The 15,655-nt window shown below is 35.8% G+C and overlaps 1 pseudogene; it reads right to left on the bottom strand.

The window, feature by feature from the left end:
* Positions 1-1,374: 1,374 nt before the first annotated feature.
* Positions 1,375-15,655, bottom strand: part of LOC101553338 (transcription elongation factor, mitochondrial-like) — a 116,894-nt pseudogene continuing 102,613 nt past the window's right edge.

Here is a 15,655-nt window from a genome sequence, read left to right as displayed (position 1 = left end):
GGCTATTGGTTGTTCTAAATTTTGTTCTGCTAAGGTGGCTTGCTTATGCTTTAGATTAATTCTCACCAGCTTACTTGCCCCACATTTTTATACATAATGAGAAGTTTGTATTCTAAGTTTGTATTTGTATGCCAACTGCACGTGGGAAGTATTTGCTTTAGGTTTCAAGCCAACTATACAAAACTATTGTATAATTTTGTTGGGGAGACTTACATCCCAATAGTACACATATACAATTAAATTAACTGTCATAGAGGGCAGGATATATATATATATACATACATATATATATATATATACCTTGTATGTATGGAATCAAGCTAGTTGACAAAGACTTGTGGAGCAGCAGGAAGTGCCAGGAAGACAGAAACTCTTCCTGTGCTAGGGACCCAGAAATCTCCCAAGAGTAAGACTTCACAACCCCTATGGAGTAGAGAAGGCAGCTCAAATGTGACCAATTTTTACCCTATTTCAGGTGTGAATATTCTTACTGAGACCCCATGTTGAGGTTTTATTTATTTATTTATTTATTTGAATCACCATGAGATACACAGTTAGAAGGTTGTACATGACTGGATTTAGTCATACAATGTTCCAACACCTGCCCCTTCACCAGTGTACATTTCTCATCACCATTTCTTCCCCAGTTTCGCTCTTGCAATGCTCACCATTTACATCCCCGCAGCCTGCATCTCTGAAAGGCACTTTTCTTTTTTTCTCTCTTTCTCTCACTTTCTCTTTCCTTCTGTGTATTATGGTTTGCAATACAGGTACTGAGAGGTTATCAACAGGGAAAGGGCAGTTAGGATAGAGAAGCAACCACTATGACAATGATAGTTGCAAATGATTACTCTGAGCTAGAACTGAGGTAGGTAAAGGGATATACATGCTGATCTTGACCAACGCTGGGCCTCATATCTTTGTTCTTACCTTTGACCTGTCTATGCATAGTGATAATAGAAGTCACTATCAGTATCATCCAGACTTTGCAGCAGTATGGTGGGATTTCTATCTCTCCAGCCTGTGCGTTTGTCTTGCACGCGGCTGACCCGGGTTCAGAGAGCCCGGCAAGCTACCAATAGTATCTCACCGCCCAGCAAGCTACCCATGGCATATTTGATATGCCAAAAATAGTAACAAGTCTCACAATGAAGACGTTACTGGTGCCTGCTCAAGCAAATCGATGAGCAATGGGATGACAGTGATACAGTGATGGTGGTATTTCATTTCAGTATCTCTCTCCTCTTTAATAACTGGGGTCTTAGTGATGTCAGTGCGTAGAAGGTTTTGATTTATCAGATTTTTTGTAATGTCAACAGTTACTATCAGTTGTCCCTCAGGTTTGTTTTTCTTATTTTTAAACTTCAGAATATTTTAAGGTTCAGGGTCAAAAACTACCAATTCAAAAACGGCAACTGCTTGTAAGAGTGAATCATACAACTCTTCCACTCGGTTATGCTCAGTAGATGAGAACAACCATCTGTAGTGCAAGATCTTGTTGGATGGGAAGTACACCCGGGGCTCTGTGCTCAGCAGAGACTCCCAGAGGAAGTTTTTCACTATTTCCTTCCTGCTGGTTCGGGTGTCGCCCACCATCAGTTCAAAGTGCTTCCCGACTGCATTCTGGTTCGTGCTCAGCACCTGGGGCTGGCCGTCCTGTGCGGAAGTCTTGTTCAACAAGGCATATAGCATAGCTTCCATGAAACGAAAGTGTAATAGGACAGGGAACAGAGTTGAGTTCTGAATGGAAATTCGGATTTTTTTCCAGAATATAAAAGTCCGCTGTAGGCATCTGTGGCATGATGGAAGAAATTTTTTTCAAAGTAGTTTGATGTTGGGTATGTTCCTTTAACCAATTGGCAACATTCATTTTGCTGCCAGTCCAAAACAGATAATTTACAGTCAAGGTGAACCCAGGCTATTTTTTGAGTACCAAAAACAATGGATACGATACTATTGATTTCTTTAAGTCTTTCTAGTTCTCTATTAGGGTTGATGAGCTTTTTCAAGAGTTGGTTTTCCTGTGATTGTTTTTTCTTCCCTCTGTCCCTGGACAAAGAATGGAGTTATACCCTTGAACGGTAGTTTTAGACTGGAACAAGGGCACATTCATGAAACACTCCAAATTCTGAAGTGGCCCAAACTTTTATCTGTGTGCTACAAGATTCGGTAGACTTTCTTCCATGAAGCAGTCTGAAAGCTTCAAGATCTTTATTAGATGCTGTATTCAGAACATGCAAGATGGAAGTTTGCTGTCTGAAGAGAATTGCTGGTCAAGTGCTTTTCCAGATGCTTCTGTCTTTTTGTCGCAAGCATCAGCATTTGGTGTAATTTCTGGAGAAGTGGATTTTCTTCGGCAGCAGGAATTAGGAGGAGCCTGGACAAGGATGACTCTAGGGAAACAGGGAAACATCTCCACTTCAGAAATGTTTTAGTTGACTGGTAGATTTGAAGGCCATTTGAATTTCCTTCTACATATTTTCAAGATCTCTACCACCACTATGTTTTACTGCCAAAAAGAGACTAGTGATGCTCATGCTTGCAGTTACCCAGACTCTTTGTCCCTCAGGTTTTTAAGAGCCAGTACAGAGTTCTAAAACTTATTTCAAGTTTTAGGAAGCCATGTCGTATTACATCCTCCAAATTTCTGTTGGCCAAAGCCAGGGACAGGTCAGTTCAGCTTCAAGTGAAGAAGAAAGATTGTCTCAATAGGAGAGATTTTAAGGTCACTTTCTAAAAGGGAAGAACAATGAATTTTGGACATCATTGTGATTTATCAAAAGTTTCTTTCATCATATATTCAAGGGATATCTTTAAAATAAAAAAAAATAACAAATCACTGAAAAAGTGAAAATGAAAGAATGAAAGAGAGAAAGAGAAAAAGGAAAGAATGGTATGAGGATGAAGGAATCAAGGAAGTAAGATTATAGACAAAATAAAACAAAAGTCCAAACACTCATGTTATAGCAGAGGAATGTTAGCTATCAGAGTGGCAAGAAATAAGAAGCAAAAGAGATAAAAGGATTTTCAGTTTGGATTGGGAAGAAAACTGAGTTCTTGGTAGAGATCATAATGTAGCATAAGCACATTTTAAATTACAGTATTGTGCTCCTGAATTTTACTGTTGTAAGCCAACTTTAGAGAGTCTCTTGCCCGCACGCCTGCTGTCTTCCTCAGGGCCCCTCGGAGGGGATGGGCTCCAGCTTCCCTCCCCGCCCAGAGCAGAGCTTCCGGTGGCTGAAAACCACTGTAACCTAGCCACAGCCATACTCAAGGGCCCTCTCCACATGTTCAGACAGGCCTCACACATGAAGGTACTGGCAGAGGAACCCAGGTGTGTGTAATCCCATCAACAGCCAACATCCAGAGACTTAGAAGCAAGCTCCCAAAAGTGCGTGGATGCTTTGCGGGCACGTGATATTTTATATCCTACTTCTTCCTCTGGGAGAAACTTGAAAGCTACTAAAAGTTCCTGCCCCATGGGACAGCCTTGCAAGGTTCCCATATTGTATTCATATGCTAAAGCCAGTAACAAGCTAGATCTCATTCCCCTGATCCTGAAAAAGCCTCCAATGTGGCATTGTTGGGAAGCCCGAGTGGAGAGAAGCTTCTAAAATCTCAGGGATAGGAGGAATGGAGAGGTTACTGAGGCCGCTCGAGAAATTGATGATCAATGGGTTTTCGTGATCATGAAGCCAGCTTTAGTTTACTAAAAATAATGAAAAAAAAAAATCAAAATTATTTTCCAAAAGCATACTGGACTGGGAAGATAGAATGTGGTATAAGTACATGCTTTTATGCAGCTTTCTTTAAATCTCCAGGACCACAAGGTTCCCTGAAAACCATAGAATGTGCTCCATACACACATCAGATCCATGCCATATGGTCCCTGAACACACTTATAGGTCCCAGTAGCAAAGCATCCTTGATCCCCAGGAATAGGAATGACTGAAAGGGGCCTTCAGCACTCCTGAGCATGTCTGGGAACCTGATCCTCCCTGCAAAATAAGTTATTTTTAGATAGTACAGGAAAAGCTAAAAACAAATGTAAACCTCCTTCTTACAATGGAAAAAATGAAGTTCCAGAAAAGTACCTCATTTAGTTAGGGACACACAGCTAGCCTGTGGACAAAACTGAGACCTCTGGGCAGAAGTCCTGCTCGTCTATTCTGAAGACACCAGTTTGTTTCCCAGAACATATAAAATTGGGTGATTTACCTCCAAGTTATAGTTTGTGTGGACCTGTCTATGTGTCTTTGAATGGGTGTGTTTGTTTGATATCCATGTCTCATAAAGACTACAATTTAATTATTTTCACTATTTCTAAAGTCTTTTCTGGGGGAGGTGGGTGTCACACCTGCTGGTAGTCAGAGCTCACTCCTGACTGTGCTCAGGAATCACTTCTTTAAGGTACCAGGGATTCAATACTGTATCAGTTGATGCAAGAAAAGTGCTGCGATCCCTAGACAATCTTTCTAGGCTCTATGACTTATTTTTAAATACAGCAACCTGCGACAATTCTCAAAACACTTGGGGTCACTTGTAGAATTAATTGGCCTGATGGTAAGGACACCACGGTTCAGTTTGACCAGAAACTGTAGTTCTCAGGCCTAAAACCTAACGTGAGCCACTGAAAATATCCCAGTGGTGTTTGGGATTCATCAAAGCTACACTTTAGAGTGTTGAGGTCAAAGCACCAGGGATAGAACTTGAGGTCTTGTACTTGGCAGGCATATGCTCTGACTTTTTAAGCCATACCCCATGTCCCATATTAGAAACTTTCAATTTTTTATAATTTTTTATTTACTTATTTATTTTAGCTGGAGTGATAGAACAGCGGTAGGGCGTTTGCCATGCATGTGGCCGAGCCGGGTTCGATTTCACCATCCCTCTCAGAGAGCCCGGCAAGCTACCGAGAGTATCCTGCCCACATGGCAGAGCCTGGCACGCTACCCATGGTATATTCAATATGGCAAAAGCAGTAACAAGAAGTCTCACAATGGAGACGTTACTGGTGCCTGCTCAAGCAAATCGATGAACAACAGGAAAACAGTGCTACAGTGCTACAGGATTTACTCAAATGTCTTAGGGCTTGTACTGATTTTTTGTTCAAAGGTCACTCCTGGTGCAGCATGGGGGAGCCATATTTGGTGGGATGGATCAAGCCATATGCAAAGAAAAAAAACCTTCCCTCTTTTACTATCTGTCCGACTTCTAAATCAGAATTTTAAAATTATTAAAGACTACTCCAACGTTTGCAATTTTCTATCTTAAGAAAATAAGGAACTCAGTGACCAAAAATGAGAACAAGTCATGAGATTCTAATGAGGAAGTAAACCTGGTAACATAATGATACAGTAAAAGGCTCAAAAGATACCATGGTGTATTGAGATGTATATGTCCATATTTAAAGAAAAATGAAAGCAAGGTGAATTTTATTAAATTTTTCACTTCAAGGAAGGTAGGAGGCACAAGTACAAAATTTTCTTTAGCTTCCCCTTGATTCATCATAGAGATTATGCAACATATAGAAATATTTTTATAAAAATATCATTACAATAGCACTATCTTCCATCCCATTTTGCTTATTTTTACGTAGATTAATATTTTGAAAATTTTGCTAGTGGCATGCATTTTCCATTATTTTCTGATATATTTATGAAAATAAATGCCCTGTGGTTCCAACATCCATGGCTTTTTACCAAAGAAGAATTTCCACTGAGAAATGTTACATTATTATCTTAAAAGAGATGTGTTATTTTTTTTCCCACAAAAGAAGGCTTTCCAAGTCCAAAGTCACATACAATTATATACTACAGAGCAGAATAATAGAACAGTACACTAGGATAAATTCTGTGCCCACTTAATTGAAACACTTGCCAAGAAACTGGAGGAGAGCAATGTATTTCAATCACTCTAAACAATGGATAAATGAGACACATTCCTTCTAAATGACACATTTTAGCTGTCTGCACGCCTATTCACAGTTGTGCGTGGTAGCATAAGTTTGTCACTCTGTTCCTTACAATAAGTCCATTTCAAGCTGTGCTTTGAAATTGTTTATTCCAAAGAGCCTTCGTGATATTAAGAGAAAATACAATGCTTTTTAATGCAGCTCTAAATGTTCTTATATGCAAACCAATGTATCTTTCATTCTCTAGAGTATATATATACACATATATGTACATAAATACATGTATATATACATGTGCCTACAATATATATATGTACATATATACTCTAGAGAATGAAAAATACATTCTAGATACAAGTATATATACATGTATATGCCTACATATATATGTACCATATACATAAATATATATATACATTTACACATGTGCCATGGTTTTCTCTTTAAATCTGTATTTATCTTGATAGCTCTACATAGTATGAACATTTTAACTTTCACTTTAAACTTAGTTGTCTTAAATTTAATACTTCTAAAATAATCTTCAGTTCAGTATTTATTAAGTGGGGTATACAGATTAGTCTGAGTAATTAATCAAAGAACAGTAGATATAATCTATTTCAACAATAATACTGTTAAGTGTCTCTTTTTTAAAAAATTCTGGAAAATAAATTAACCTGACAAAAGAGAAACCAAGCAGATAATACTGTCCTGAAGAAAACCAAAATAAAAATAAAGCGAAACTAGATAACATATTGATGAGTTATAGGCAGTGGGTGTATAATCTAATACCAAAACTGTCACATATTTGAAAATGAAGAGGGTTTTATTAATCACTATGTCAAAACTTTAGATAGATACACAAGGACTCAGGTAAGTCACCATATATGGGTTATTTTATTGTTCTAGTTTCTAACTCAAGGCTATCCATCCTCATACACACATATTTATATACACATATGTATTATTTTGTATTTATATACATGCCCATAAATTATATAGCTTGCTTTGGAGCCATACAGAATGCTAGGAGGTTAGTCTTGGCTTGGCACTCAGCAGTTGCTCTGTGCAGTTTCCGGGGACCTTGAGGTCATGTGTTAATACATATCAATCTAGACCTCCTGCAGGTAAAATATACTCACCTCGTTGACCTATATAACTAGGCCTTAGACATATATTATAGTGTTATTTATTTCTAATTTATTTACACTATTTTATAATATATATGTATATATTTATATTGGATCACATATTTCTGTGCTCAGACTTTAGTCCTAGCTCTGTACCTAAAGATCATTCCTGATAGTACTTAAGAGAACATATGTGGTACCAGAGCTAGAACAGGGTTGGCAACATTCAAGCCAAGTGTCTGACCAACAGTTCTATCTCTAGGGCTCTGTTTCTTTTATAAGGACCACACTCAGCGAAACATACCCAGGCAGTGTAGACTTCATGGCCCAGTGAAGGAGCTTTGATCCAGTGCTGGCAGGCTTGCGGGTCATCTGGCTATGCTTGGTAAGACCATGAGATGCCAAATACCAAGCCCAAGCTTTTGCACGTGATACTCACTGTTCCACCCTCTGGGCCATTCTCCCACATTCTTATACTCTCAGCTGTCTAGAGCTTTATTAACTGAAGAGAAGGAATTATGGATGGCATGTGTTGCCATAGCAAAGCAATATTAAACATTTCCTCCAACCCTTCATATGGCAATATCCCAAGAAAGATCTGAATTTCTAAATGCCCTACATATTAATGTGAACTAGGCATACATTTCTTCATCATTCCCTCCTCTTTCTTTCCATTGTGGCTGTCATTATTTTTATGCTTAGGGCATTGCATAAACTTGTCTCTTACTCGTGCACTTGATTATGGTGCTCACCAGATATCACACACTTTAATTAGAGTCGCACATGCCATTGTCGGTGTTACTCGTGGAGCTGGGACACGCATTCGAATCCACATTCTGATGATAGTGCTAGCAGAGGTTTCTAATTCTGAGACTCGCCTAGAGTTCCTACTCCTGGCGGTGGCACTCACACATTTCTAATTGTGCTGTAGATCACACACCCCGTGAACTCTTCACGAAAACCTGATTGTGTGTCAGAGCGCACACACTGTGCCATAATGTAAGTTGCAGATAGCACAGGTACCAGAATCATACTCAGCACACATGTGTGGCCCCAGGAGTTGAACTCAAGGGCTCATGCTGGGAGGCAATGCTTTTAGCCACTGAATCTCCCTCAGGGTCCCTGAATGTCTCAAGCTTCGAATAGTCTTAAACTTGAAAAAATGTATCGCAGTGCAAATTAGAAATGTCTCTCAGGCACTTAAGGATTTTCTTGCTTTTCAGTTATAAATAGATCTCTGTTTTCACTTTACATTTGATAGAGTGCAAGTGAAGAGCTCAAATCAATTTGAAGATGGAAAAGCCTCCATAACAGAAGTGGAAATCATAAAGAATTTGGAGATTGCCCTGCTCTGTGAACAGATTACTGAATATTCTGTTATATTTGAACTTTATGTATATACAACTATATTAAACATTTGAAATATTATAAAACTTAGGGTACTATTTAGCTGTATTATGTTAATTTAGTCATTTTGGTTACATATATACATATGTGTAACTTTTAAGAAATAATGTTAGGGTAATTTGTTGCAAGAGTTTAAAGAAACAGGTCACCTAAGATATTAATTATAGTCTCTCTCAGGCTCTATCATTGTCATTTCATATAGGAATTTGATTTCAGAAACCTTAATTTTAACTAAAAAATATTTCTCAACCATTAGAAAAGAAAACAATGGCATTTATTATAAGAATCTCTCTGGAAGTTTACTTTAAGAAGATTTGGCCCTCTGTATCTCTCAAGTGAAAAACACAAAACAAAGAAAAGGTGGAATGTATTTCTTCAGGTAGTTCTTTGATAATACATATATAATGGACAATTTAACAGAGCTTTATTTTAAATAAGGGTCTATATGAAAATGTAAAATAACAATGAATATCATGAAAAAGGAAGACAATTGTGGCTTTGCAATGAATAAGTGTGTTATGATTTTCTCTGGCATTTTATGATAATAGAAATTTTGTTGTAGTTTTGTATAAAAAACATTTATGAGTAAAATGAAAACCATAAATTATGCAATTTTTCTTAAAATTCTCTGAGTACTACTTATATTTTCTAATATTTTAAATGTTTACTGCTAAATATGCAATTCCTGGGCTTGAACCAAGCCAGCTAGGTGAATGGCACATGCTTTAACTATGGCACTTTATTTTTTATCTTACATAAAGATATTTTGACCATAATTTCATCAGGAAATGAAATTAACCACAAGCGTATAAAGTTATAGTACTGAGAAAATTAATTTGGACGCTCTTACTTAGGAAGCCTATTTTCCTGGTTAAATGAAAAACTATAAATTTCAATATTAACAGAACTAGTTATTTTTCAAGATCAAATGATAAAATATGCATAACATTGAACAGTATTTAAAGCATTTGCACTATTAGATAATATAGATTAACCCCCCCAATCTTAGAGATTTTCCAAAGACATTTCATTTTGTGTGTAGTATTTTTCTCATTCTGTTAGGTTATATGTCTGCAAATTTCCAAAATTAACCTTGGGACAAGATTACATAATGAATAAGTAAATGCAGTAAACCCTGAGAAATTTTAAGAACAAAAATGTGTTATCACGTTTTCAAAAAAACTTTACTGTTGGGATTTATAGTTTACAAATTAATTTTGCATGTGATATTTAACTTGTATCCCATGAATAAGATAGTATTTCATTATCATTTCTCAAGTTACAAAAAGGGGTCAGATCTTAGAGAGAATTTCTTTTCTTGGATATCTACAAAATATGAAAAATAGCAAATAAATAATAAATATTTGATAAAATTGAGCAATATAAATCCAAATTCTCTGAAACACTCCTGGAATTCCTTTCCTTTTTGCGTTTTACTTTTAATAATAATAATAATTCAGAATTTATCATGATATATTTAGTGGTATTAGGAAAAGAGGGTAAATGCAATAAAAACACTTAGATCCTTTGGGGCTGGAGCAATAGCACAGCAGGTAGGGCATTTGCCTTGCACACAGCTGACCCAAGTTCGATTCCCAGCATCCCATATGGTCCCCTGAGCATCGCCAGGAGTAATCCATGAGTACAAAGCCAGGAGGTAACCCCTGTGCATTGATGGTGGGACCCAAAAAGCAAAAAATACCCACTTAGATCCTTAGAGTTTTTTCCAGAAGTTAATGTTTTGGAAAGTTAATGAAATAAAATTTTTCTTCTTTTTTTTTCTGTTCTAAGAAATAAATCAGAAGTTATATCATTGATGATATTTTTGAGTGAACAAAATGAATTATGTATTTTGTATCTTCGACTTCGCTTGTAATTGCATATTCAAATTCCCTTTGATTTAAATTCCATGATCTCCATTTTAGCTACAATTGTGCGTACTGCCCTTTATCAGTCTTTATGAATGAAGTATGTACAATTACAAATCCAAGAGTCATAAACTATTTTAATTTATTCAAGGAGTAATAAATTAAAATAGACACTCTTCTAGACACTGACTGGGGTAAAAGGAAAATTGTAAGTGTTGTATCTGCCCTAAGGAAAACCACACTTCAGGGGCAAAGTCAGGAATATATATATATATATATATATATATATATATATATGTATATATACATATGTGTGTGTACATATATATGAGGCTAGGTCATGGAAATAAGAATGATGTGGGAAGTGCTCTGATGATACAATGTCTCGAGATAACCATAGAGAATGAGGACATGAATCTATGTTTTCATCTTTGTGAGAACATTGTTGCCAAAGTTCAGAAGAAAATGCATCTGGAAAAATCATGAAGTTAAAGCACTGCAGAAACAAAAAGAAAATGTGTAGAGTATCAATGCTCAGAGGACAAGGACAGACAGCAAGAGTCAGTGTAGGTTGTCTAAAAAGGTGTTAGAGGACAAACCATGGTAAACTTTTTTAAGAACACGGTTGGTTCGGCGGTAGAATTTCCACCTGCCATACATATGGGAGGCCCAGTTCCAGTTCAATTCCTGGCCTGTGAACTTATACATTTTTTTATTAAGAGAGAGGGGGGGGGAGCATAGCGGGTAGGAGGATAAGGGCACTTATTTACTTTGCACATGGACAACCTGAGTTAGATCCCCAACACCCAAAATAGTAATCTGAGCCCATCAGGAGTAAGCCTTGAATATTGATAGGTGTGACCTAAAAAGAAACTGCTGTCACTGTCACTGTCATCTAGTTGCTCATCGATTTGCTCAACTGGGTACCAGTCACGTCTCCATTGTGAGACTTATTGTTACTGTTTTTGGTATATCGAACATGCCATGGGGAGCTTGCCAGGCTCTGCCGTGAGGGTGGGATACTCTTCGTAGCTTGCCGCGCTCTCCTGGAGGGGCAGAGGAACTAAAGAATAATATTTTTAAAGAATTGCTTTGTTTTTATTATTTGAGTTGTCTGAGTAAATGCTTCCTCTCCCTCAGTACCAAGGTCCAAATCCCTGAAACCTATGAAAGTCTTTTTACTTAGCAAAAGCATCCTTAGGGAAGGGATCCAATTTATAATCTTGATGCAGTGGAGGTTTTCTTACATCCATTCAGGTTTTCCACCAAAACTCTGGTCATCTAGGCATTTGAAATATAATGCCATGCTGATAATTCTAAGATGTGGGGAAAAGGTCTCTGGCTTTAGAAACCAGAAAATGTGAGGAAGTAGACTTATATGAAAAAAGTCTGAAATAAGAAAAATTTCCGTAAGCACTGAGAATGTCTTGCAGGATGAAATTCCGTTAATTTAGCCCAAATGAAATGAATTTTGCACTTTGCACAAATAATTCTTGAAGAGAATATTTGAAAACAAAATAAGAAGGTCTGTTGAAAATTCTTACATCTGTTTGAGGAGAAACATGACATCACTAGAAAGAAGGTCATCTAGTATGCATATAAGAAGAGGCACATCCATTCATGAAAGTAGATACTGCAGTGGAATTAAGAGGAAAGTTATCTGTAGAAACGTGCTTAATGAGGGAATAGTAATTCTAACAGCTGCACATAAGAGCTGGCCATAGAATCACTTGGCCATGACTAATTTTCAAAGGAAGAAAGGTTGGTGGTTTCAATTCATTTGATAGGTTTCTAAAAACAAAAGCAAATAGGTCATTATGTTTGCTTTTGGCTTTTCAGAACTCAGTAAATCTCTTACCATTCCTAAATCACCATTAGAGACATTAAAGCCAGCAATTTTTTATTAAGTTTTGAAAATTATCAAAATATCTTTATATTATTGACTTTTTTGTCAGAAATACAATGATCTCAAACATCTAAATTTAGGGATTTCCTGAAACTTTTAATACTATTTTTCTTTATTATAAAGTAATTTAGAAATTAAAAAATTATTGGCTATAAATATTTTGTGGATTTTATTACCAGAGAAAATTTTATTTTTTCAACTCTTTATGAAGTATATAAAATATATATTGAAAGAAATAGTTACAATATTTTTAGTAAAAGTTCAAAAAGAGCTGATCTTTTACAAATAACTATGAGGAGATGTACCACAATGTTCAAATTACAGGATTCTGAAGACAAAATTGCCTAAACTTTTTTTCTGACTCCATCATTATTAAAGCTATGTATGTTTGCAGATTCTTTAAACTTCCCACTTCTCATTTATAAAATATTCATCATAAAATACCTGTATTATCAAAATGAAAATTTAATCTAGGATAAAATCTGAACATAGTAAAGATACAATAAATGTTAGCTATTGTTACATTGCTAATATTACTTAGGTTATTTTAAGTACCATGTCAAAGTTTTAATTTTTAATTTTGCTATGATTCTTTAAGATGCTATTCTTCTAGTTATTCCCTCATAAAGGAATTCTGTGCAAAATAAAATATAAACATAAAAATAATGACCTAATAAAACTGTCAATGACAAATGATCGATCATTAATATTGAAGGATGATAAATCCTCAGAGACCTGGAAAAGAGAAAATAACATTATAAGCAAAGAGAGTATGAGGGACTGTGATTTCGGAGAAAAATGTGGTTTTTGTAAGTAACATACTTCTGTTGGAATATTCAAAATTATTTACAATTTTGTAATATTTAATTAAAAACTATGGTAGCCCAGAATATTCATGAAATATAATATCAAGCAGAGTGAAAAGAGTTTGAGAGAGTGTATAAAAAACATGTCCACTTTAAATTACTCTGTGATCCTTAAAAGTATCTTAGATATAAACATATATACGCTAGATATCTAAAACGAGAAAATTATAGAATATTTAACCTCCTTTGCGTCATTATTCTGATGTATAACTAATATAAATTTCAGTAGAGTGCGAGCTATTTTTTATTATTGTATTTTATTAAATAGAAAAACAATTCCAGTTACTATCTCACAGTATAGATTTGTATATAAATATATCTAGGAAATGCATTTGTTTCATATATATGTGTGTGCATACACATATATATGCATGTATATATGGAGAGGGAATAGAGTTACATCTAACATCTAAACATATTTTCATGGTTATGTTAAAACAAACAACCCCCTTAAAATCTCAATAGCTGTTTTTATAGAAATTGTCAAACTAATTGTATAGTTGTAGAAAAATGAGAAAATTATCTACAATTTTCAAGTTACCTAAAAATTAAAGACAATAACATCTGGGGCACTGCAACATCTGGTTTTGTAATTTACAATAAAATTACAATATTTAACATAGTACATTAGTAGCATATTGAGAGAACTATTTCAATGAAAAACAATGGTGTGCAAAAATAGATTCATCATGCATGTAGGGATTAAGAATAGTGAAATAAAGGATTAATAATAAATATTATAGTAAGTATCATGAATAACCTGAAAATTTTTGAGATAATTATAATCTAAGGACAAAAATTTGTCATGAAGTCTATAGAGAAAAATTTAAGAAAGGATAATGATCCAAAAATGAGATAGTCTCTTCAATAAATGGTGCTGAGAAAACTGGCCAGCTACTTGTAATAAAATGAGCTCAGATCTCTTTCTAACACCATGCACATAAGTCAGATCCAAACTGATTAAAGATCTCAGCATTAGACCTGAATCCATAAGGTACATGGAAGAAAAACCTAGGCTAAACCCTTCATGACATTGAAGCTAAAGGCATCTTCAAAGATGAAGCAGCACTAACCAAAAACATGGAAGAAAAGATAAACAAATGGTACTACATGAAACTAAGAATCTTCTGCACCTCAAAAGAAATAGTGTCTAAGATACAAAGACAGTCCTCAGAATAGGATAAATTACTTACCTAATACTCATTTGATAAAGGTTTATATCAAAGTTATATAAGATACTGTAGAACTTTAGAAGAATATAACATCCAACCCCATCCAAAAATGGGGAGAGGAAATGAACTTCCTGGAAGAAGAAATTCAAATGGCCAAGAGGCAGATGAAAAAATGTTCTTCTTCACCAGTCATTGAGTAGATGTAAATCCAAACAACAATGAGATGCCATTTTACCCCACCGATAATCTTTCATTATCTGTTTTGCAAGCTATAGGGTCCAAAAGGGCGGGGAGAGGGAGAGGAGAGGGAGAGAGGGAGAAAGAGAATGCAAAGTGTCTGCCGTAGTGGCAGGTGGCAGGGAGGAGAGGAGCTGGGACAGTTGGGTTGGTGAAGGCAGATTCTGGAACATTTTATGACTGAAATTCAATCATAAACAACTCTGTAAATGTGTTTATCACTGTGATTTAATTAAAAATAAATCACTGTCACCGTCGCTGTCATCCCGTTATTCATTGATTTGCTTGAGCAGGTGCCAGTAACATCTCTGTTGTTCCTGTTGCGTGCTAGTGTAGTCCAATGGTTTATTGGGGGCTCTTTCAGGGTCAGGGGAATGAGGACCATTGTAAATACATAAATTAAATAAAATTTAAAAAAATTAAAAAGGAGATGGGACACAGAAAAAACAAATCACAGGAAGAATAAACGTAAACTGGAATTTAATAAAAATGTAAAGCTTTTATAAAAATGTGTTAAAATTCATTAAAACATAAAAAATGAAAAAAAGCTTTTATAGAAAAATATATATAAAATCATTTCTTTTTTTCCTTTTGGTTTTCCTTTATTAACTTTTTCTGTGCCCCAGGGGTCTGGAGCAATAGCACAGCGGGTAGGGCATTTGCCTTGCACGTGGCCCACCCGGGTTCGATTCCCAGCATCCCATATGGTCCCCTGAGCACCGCCAGGAGTAATTTCCGAGTGTATGAGCCAGAAGTAACCTCTGTGCATCGCTGGATGTGACCCAAAAAGAAAAAACAAAACTTGTTCTGTACCCCTATTTTTTCTTTTCTTTTTCTGTTTATTTAGTCTCCATGAAATTGCAAAGTTACGGAGAAAACACAAATAAATCTAATAATGAAAAATGAACAAGCTCTTTACTTTGAAAAGATGAATAAGGGCCAGGGAAATAGAACAGCAGGCACGGTACTTGCCTTGCATACGTCCTACCTGGCTTCAATCCCTGGCACCCTAGATGGTCTCCCATGTCCATCAGGTCAACAGACTTATATAGGATGATCACCAAGTACCACACATGAATAGATTCTAAACAATTGGAGAGGGATCAATCTCTTAATTCATCAGAGAAATTAAAACAAAATGATATGCCATTGAGCATT

This window comes from Sorex araneus, chromosome 5, assembly GCF_027595985.1.
Source record: "Sorex araneus isolate mSorAra2 chromosome 5, mSorAra2.pri, whole genome shotgun sequence".
NCBI lineage: Eukaryota > Metazoa > Chordata > Mammalia > Eulipotyphla > Soricidae > Sorex > Sorex araneus.
The sequence above is the reverse complement of the archived record's forward strand: the minus strand, read 5'-3'. Positions and strand labels throughout refer to the sequence as shown.